A 6,622-nucleotide genomic window follows, 5' to 3' on the forward strand; every position below is an offset into this window, starting at 1 on the left:
GTTGTTTGACCTGAAGTATACGGAGTTTAGGACCCAGATTACTCCCAGATTTAAGAGCATCTTAGTCCGACAAATATGACAATAACAACGGCTGCTTGCATGTTGTGCAAAAAAATGTGCTTTGTTGTGTATCTGATGGACAAACACCAAACCAGTTCCACATCACGGAAGTTGCACCATTTTTACAAACCAATTCTGGTTCATCTGTTTCACTCAACAATCGGCCATGTGCGTATGAAAACAAAGGCACTGCGCATGCGCGTTTTACTCCCATTCTATCGCGATATTTCATTTTCCTATCGTTGCCTAACATTATACCGGTATTACCGTGAACGGTATAATATGGCCCAGCCCTAGTCAGTACCTTACCCCATCCATTATATCCACACTTTCAGAAAAGGATATGGTCAATATCTTTACAAATACTATCTAAACTTAAACTGGATATTCCCTCTGCTTCTTCTGCTTCTCGTATACACCCTCAGGGTTTGTGATCAGCCAGCGGCTGATATGATCATTAATCCTGTAAAATAATATTCTTTCGGTTTATGAATCTGTTTGCATGGATTTCTTAATCTGTTTCCACTGTTAGCAGAAGTTGTGGTGTGCTGCTCTCCAAGACTACAAGCTGCGTTAAAGTTGGAAGTAACTGGCCGATGTTCCACTGTTGAAGATAGCTGTGCCCATTTGTTGCACATTGTGGGTATGGAGAAGTTGAGGCCCTTGCAGGCTACCCACAATTTCCCCAAACTGAGCGATTATACATCTTCCTTCCATATTTGTATCTTGTGTCACTAAAAATAATTTTATTTAATTTTATACATTGATTAATGACCTGCAGAATCTCCTTATCATATTAAGTGATTCATAATTGTCACTTTATGCTTTCTCCATCTTGAAAGTGATGACATCCTTGCATTACATCCTTTAGGTTCATTTTCTGCAGGCAGGTTTCTGACAGAGAACAGGCAGATTTACACTATAACATGCAGCGTTCTATAGATGGACACATAAAGAAATGAAAAATTACATGTATGTGCTAACTTTCTAAACACTGTTACATTAATGATTAAGTAGATAAAACATTTATGTCAGCCTTGGCTCATAGTTCATTTAAAGACAAGAACTTTGTGTGTGTTTCAGGTCCTGCACTCTCAAAGACTGAATGAACCAGCATGGCAGCCATGGGTCACTGTGAGCATCACAGGGAAGGTTGAAGCCGCCCACTGCAGCTGTAAGGCCGGAGTCACGGAGACCTGCACCCACGTCACTGCTCTTCTGTTTAATGTAGGGGGGCGATCGTGGCTCAGGGGGGCGATCGTGGCTCAAGAGTTAGGAGTTCGCCTTGTAATTGGAAGGTTGCCGGTTCGAGCCCCGGCTTAGACAGTCTCGGTCGTTGTGTCCTTGGGCAAGACACTTCACCTGTTGCCTACTGGTGGTGGTCAGAGGGCCCGGTGGCGCCAGTGTCCGGCAGCCTCGCCTCTGTCAGTGCGCCCCAGGGTGGCTGTGGTTACAATGTAGCTTGCCATCACCAGTGTGCGAATGTGTGTGTGAATGGGTGGATGACTGGATATGTAAAGCGCTTTGGGGTCCTTAGGGACTAGTAAAGCGCTATATAAATACAGGCCATTTACCATTTAGAAGCAACAGTGATCTGTGGCACAAGGACTGTTACAGATGAACCTGCATACTGGGTTTTGCTGGGTAATATGACCAAGATACAGCCAGAGGTTGGCCATAAGATAGACTTCTCTTCAGCTGCCCAAAAAAAGGCTCTTGATCAGAACAAACAGACCATCTGTAGTGACAGGTAAAAGGAGCCGTCCTCAAAAAAGAAAAATCCCACCTGCTACTGTGGAGGAGTTGTCACTGCTATAATGCCATCATGTTTTATCTAGGGGTCTAGATTTATGCCTGTAGTGCACTGCCATGTAAATAATTTGCATTTACTGAATGAGTATCACTGTTCAAAAATTGAATAAAGAAACAAACTAATTTTTGCCTTTTTTTTATTAAAACCACTTTATAGAACATCACATCAGTTACAATGTAGAATCCATGTCACTGGAGAATTTTGATTCAATAAACAGTAAAAAGGTGAGCTGTGAAGACCAAGGACAAGTGCAGCTCACAGGTTTTCTATCCAAGGAATCCCAGAAGATTGCATGGTGTCATTGCCCAGCAGTTGTTCGCAGGACATATGGACTCAACCTCAACAATCCCTCACACTGAGCAGCATGAAGTGACAGTGCAGAGGAAAAACTCCCCTTTAACAAGAAGAAACCTCCAGCAGAACCAGAACCTGGTTCAGTACCAGCAGCCATCTGGGTTTGGAGGAGAGAGACAGACACAGAACTACCAAAAGTATTTTTTTTTTTTTTATGTGATTGACTGTTGTTGTAATTCAAGCCCTGAGTGTAGAGCAGGTAAGATATAAAGTTGCATCCTAAATTCATGCAGAGTGTTTAGTTTATGACTTTTTCACCTGGTCATTTCTTGATGAACAGATGGTCTTTTAGGGTTGACCAAGCTGGTACCTTGACTCTGTTCTCTGCAAGATGTTGCAAAAAACAAAATCATATGGAGACAATATTGGACACAAAATATATAACAATTTAGTTAAATATAGCATTAACTCATAGGTCTTGCTAAAGTAAACCTTGTATTCTGATTCATCACAGCAGCAGTTCAGTTGGATGATGTCAGTAACTGCAGCAAGTGTCTTGCTGACTGAATAATTACATCTTGCATAATCTGAAACAAACACATAAAGACAGAAACAATTTATAAATTAATGTTTGATAAAATCTAAGAATTAATCATTTATTAGATACCAATATGGATATGTCTACCATAAAACTTGTGTGGAGCGAAGTTACATTCAATCAAGATGGTCTGGCATGCTACAACTTTGTAGTTAAGTTCTGGCTACAAGTATACATACCCATCTTGTACATGTTCTTTAACATTATTATTATTATCATCATCATCCTACCCAATTATCTGTTTCTTTTAATCAGAGTATGCTGTTTTAATGACTTTACAATATCATTTACATTGTGTTCCTTACATTTTCCCCAATTGTATGTTATATTAATCCTATATTTCCGTTTTAATATTTCTAATGTTTGCCTTGTTTTCTTCACTGTCTGGTCTGCCTCTGTCTTGCCTGTATGGATGCATTTACACCTAAATGTCCCCAACAAAGGATGTTTTAATTCACCACTATTCCAGTGAAACACGAGTCTCCCACCTTCCTGCTACCAGTCTGGAGTTTTTGTTCACCAAAGCACACACCAACTTCATACTGACGGACAGATCACTGCCCTTTTGCCGCCTTGTCTGACCGTGTTTTGTGGCTTTGGTTCACTTCGCCTCACTCTTCCCCATTCTTGTCATTAAATCAGGCTGTTCTGCAACCATGGCAGCCATTCACTCTATGGCTTTATTCATGGTGTATTTTACCACTTCACCAAAGGCCGTTTTCGTTTACAACATTATATTTGCAGTGTTCGTCTATCTATCAATATCTGCGGAGTATTTTTTAACGAGTATCCTATTTTCTAAAGCACAGCATGTAAAGGGTAGCTCGGTTAGCAGGATGCTAGCATGTAGCGCTTAGTGAGACACGCCTCAGACGAGTTGAGCAAAGACCCCGTCTGTGTACTTTATACGTGAGCAACGGATTTAAATAAAATTAAGGTTTCAAAAGACAAACTTGAAGATAAAAAACAATATACTTACCGGAGAATCGCCAGGGTTTGCTGCTTCCATCTTGCTGCTCCTAAATTCAAAACTGCCTTTGCAGTCAGGCAGGGGAGGCGTGGAAATTGTCTTTGAGTTAGTCAAACGTTTTCCTTAGTTCGAGTAGATGATAAAATAAAAATAAATGGGATTTTAAGTAGGACTAGGCGTTCTGTAATGATCTCTATTTAGGAGAAAAACTTAATCACTCACCTCTAAACAGCTCTCTTTTAGGAGACAAACTGCTGGCTAACGGTGTCATGTGATCAAACAGCGTAATTTAATTGGCCGAGAGCCACTCGACTCGATCTGGTGCTGATTGCTCTGGCTTGGGTCATTAAAGTTCATCACTTTTGCAGTTGAATTTTTGCAGGTGAATTTTTTGCAGGTGAATTTTTTTCAGGTGAATTTTTTGCAGGTGAATTTTTTTCAGGTGAATTTTTGCAGGTGAATTTTTTGCAGGTGAATTTTTGCAGGTGAATATTTTTGCAGGGACATTTGGAGGATAAAAATTCAGTGTCATAAATTCAATGTCTAAAAATACTTGAATTCTGATGATACTATATTTCTTCCATAGGAGTCCAAACAGAAGAGGTTGCAGCTAAGAAGCCAGGCTAGTGGTGTGAAAAAGTGTTTGCCCCCTTCTTGATTCCCTAGTGTTTTGCATTATTTTTAACACTTACAAATTTTTAATATTAGACAAACATAACCTGAGTAAATAGAAAATGCAAACTGCATTTTCTATACTTCAATGATGATTTCATTGACTGTGGGAGAAAAGTTATCCAAGTCTACTTGTTCCTGTGTGGAAAAAGTTAAACGAGTTAGCTGTGATTAACCACATTTTTTGGAAAGCTCAGTTCAGTTACACTAAACGCACACAGGCCTGAGTACTTGCAGACCTGTAAAAGTACATCGACAGCTCATCCAGGAGTTCACAAAAGAACTCAGAACAACATCAAAGAAACGCAGGCTTCCAGCGTCTCAGTTAAGGTCAGAGTTCATCAACAATAATGTTCATGCTTTCATTTGCATATAAGCAATTACACATTTGAAAAAAGGTCAAAACTTCCATCTATATATCATTATTGCAAAAAAAATTATATGGTAAAACAAAGAAATAAATATATTTGTATAGTGAAAGTTGTCAAAACTGACAAAATTCAGATTGAAGCAGAAGTCCTAAATAAAATTTGTTTTTAAGCGATGGCTGGGCATCTGCTATGGAAATACAGCGAGGTAATAATGGTACTATTTGAGCAATGCTTTTGAAGGCAGCATTTTCAGTCCAATTTTATTGGGGTTTTACACCAAAACACCACAGATCCATGCCTACACAGATGGAGATTTCATGCTATAACAACTAAGTTAATCCATTTTTCATTGAATCAGTGGATTTAAATTGTCGTTTTGGGTAATTCACTACCGCAGTTTTTACACACTCTGCAATCTGCCAAACAACAAATAGGATAATGTGAAAAAACCTCTGCTGGACTCAGTACAAAGGCACAATAGGTGTCATTAAGCCATATTCAGGTAACAAATTGATTGGGTTTTTGACTTTAAGATGCTTCCTAGCTTTTAAAGGCAAAATATTACACTCATTTCCAGCTCCATATTTCTGATCTTGGAACTTAATGGAGTAGCTTTTTTATGAATCAGAGTTAAAAATAATACTTATTTATCTTGTACTGGACCCTGGTGCAGATGCCCCTCTCCTTAAGTCACATTGGCTCCCTCTTGGAAACAGAAGGAGGGAACAGCAGATGGGTGGTACTGCTGTGCTCACAGCCAGAGCTCGGTGCCTGAGATTACCATATTAAGGACACCCCCACTCATTCAACTCACGCAAAGCACACATGGATAAAATACAGCCTGGGGGATGGAAACGGCCCAGTGTCTGGAAAGAAAAAAAAGAAACTCCCCAAAAAATCAATAAGAAGCAGCATTAGACAAACAACTCCAACAACTTTGTACTATTTAACTCCATCCAATCAAGTGAATGTTTTGTCACTGATGATGAAGGCATGCATTTCAGTTAACTGGCAAGGCATTAACTCATTTAAATATCTTTAATGTTATTGATATATTTTGTAACCTATAACCACGTTTCAATTCAGTTTTTCACTATGCAAGCCATCACTTATTTTATCTGAGTCAGTATGTCAAACAAATGTTCTGATAATGAGCAAAGACTACAAAAACACTAAACTGTGTGAAACAGAGCATTTACACCAATCAAACTTTTTAGTCACAGTGTAGCATCGAGTCAATTAAACTTCTGGGATATTAATCTGGTTAGTTAAGTAGCGGAGGGGGTTATTATTCAGTCTCAGCTGCTTTGATGTTACAGTTACTCTAAGATAAGATAAGATAAGATAAGATAACCTTTATTAGTCCCACACGTGGGAAATTTGTTTTGTCACAGCAGGAAGTGGACAGTGCAAAAGTTATGAGGCAAAAATTAGAATACAATAAGAATAAATACAGTACACAACTGTACAGAATAGAATAAAATAAAATACTATATACAGTAGAATAAAATAAAATAAATATACAATAAGATAAGAATAGAATACAAATACAAATACTATATACAACTGAGTAAAAATACAACGATGCCAGAAAGGATTATTGCACTTAGTGTTATTGCACATGTGTGGATGTGTGTGTTTGTTCAGTTAAAGTCTTTGTTGTGGAGTCTGACAGCAGTGGGGAGGAAAGACCTGCGAAATCTCTCCGTCCCACACCGTGGGTGCCGCAGTCTCCCACTGAAGGAGCTGCTCAGTGCTGTCACAGTCTGCTGCATGGGGTGGGAGATGTTGTCCATCAGGGATGACAGCTTAGCCGCCGTTCTCCTGTCACTCACCACCTCCAC

General features: G+C 39.2%; 1 long non-coding RNA gene across 4 annotated transcripts; it reads right to left on the reverse strand.

Moving 5' to 3' along the window:
• Positions 1-1,992: 1,992 nt before the first annotated feature.
• Positions 1,993-4,023, reverse strand: LOC308384307. Of its 4 annotated transcripts, none has more exons than XR_013969303.1 (4): positions 3,745-4,023; positions 2,660-2,754; positions 2,486-2,551; positions 1,993-2,324 (listed from the first exon to the last, which is right to left on the reverse strand). It is a non-coding gene; the product is annotated as an uncharacterized lncRNA (long non-coding RNA). The 4 variants fall into 4 exon arrangements; XR_013969305.1 differs by having other exon boundaries at positions 1,993-2,551; positions 3,745-3,800; positions 3,958-4,004; XR_013969306.1 differs by having other exon boundaries at positions 1,993-2,551; positions 3,745-3,857; positions 3,958-3,992.
• Between the last annotated feature and the right edge of the window lie 2,599 nt (positions 4,024-6,622).

Source organism: Rhamphochromis sp. 'chilingali' (assembly GCF_963969265.1).
Source record: "Rhamphochromis sp. 'chilingali' genome assembly, chromosome: 17".
NCBI classification, from domain to species: domain Eukaryota; kingdom Metazoa; phylum Chordata; class Actinopteri; order Cichliformes; family Cichlidae; genus Rhamphochromis; species Rhamphochromis sp. 'chilingali'.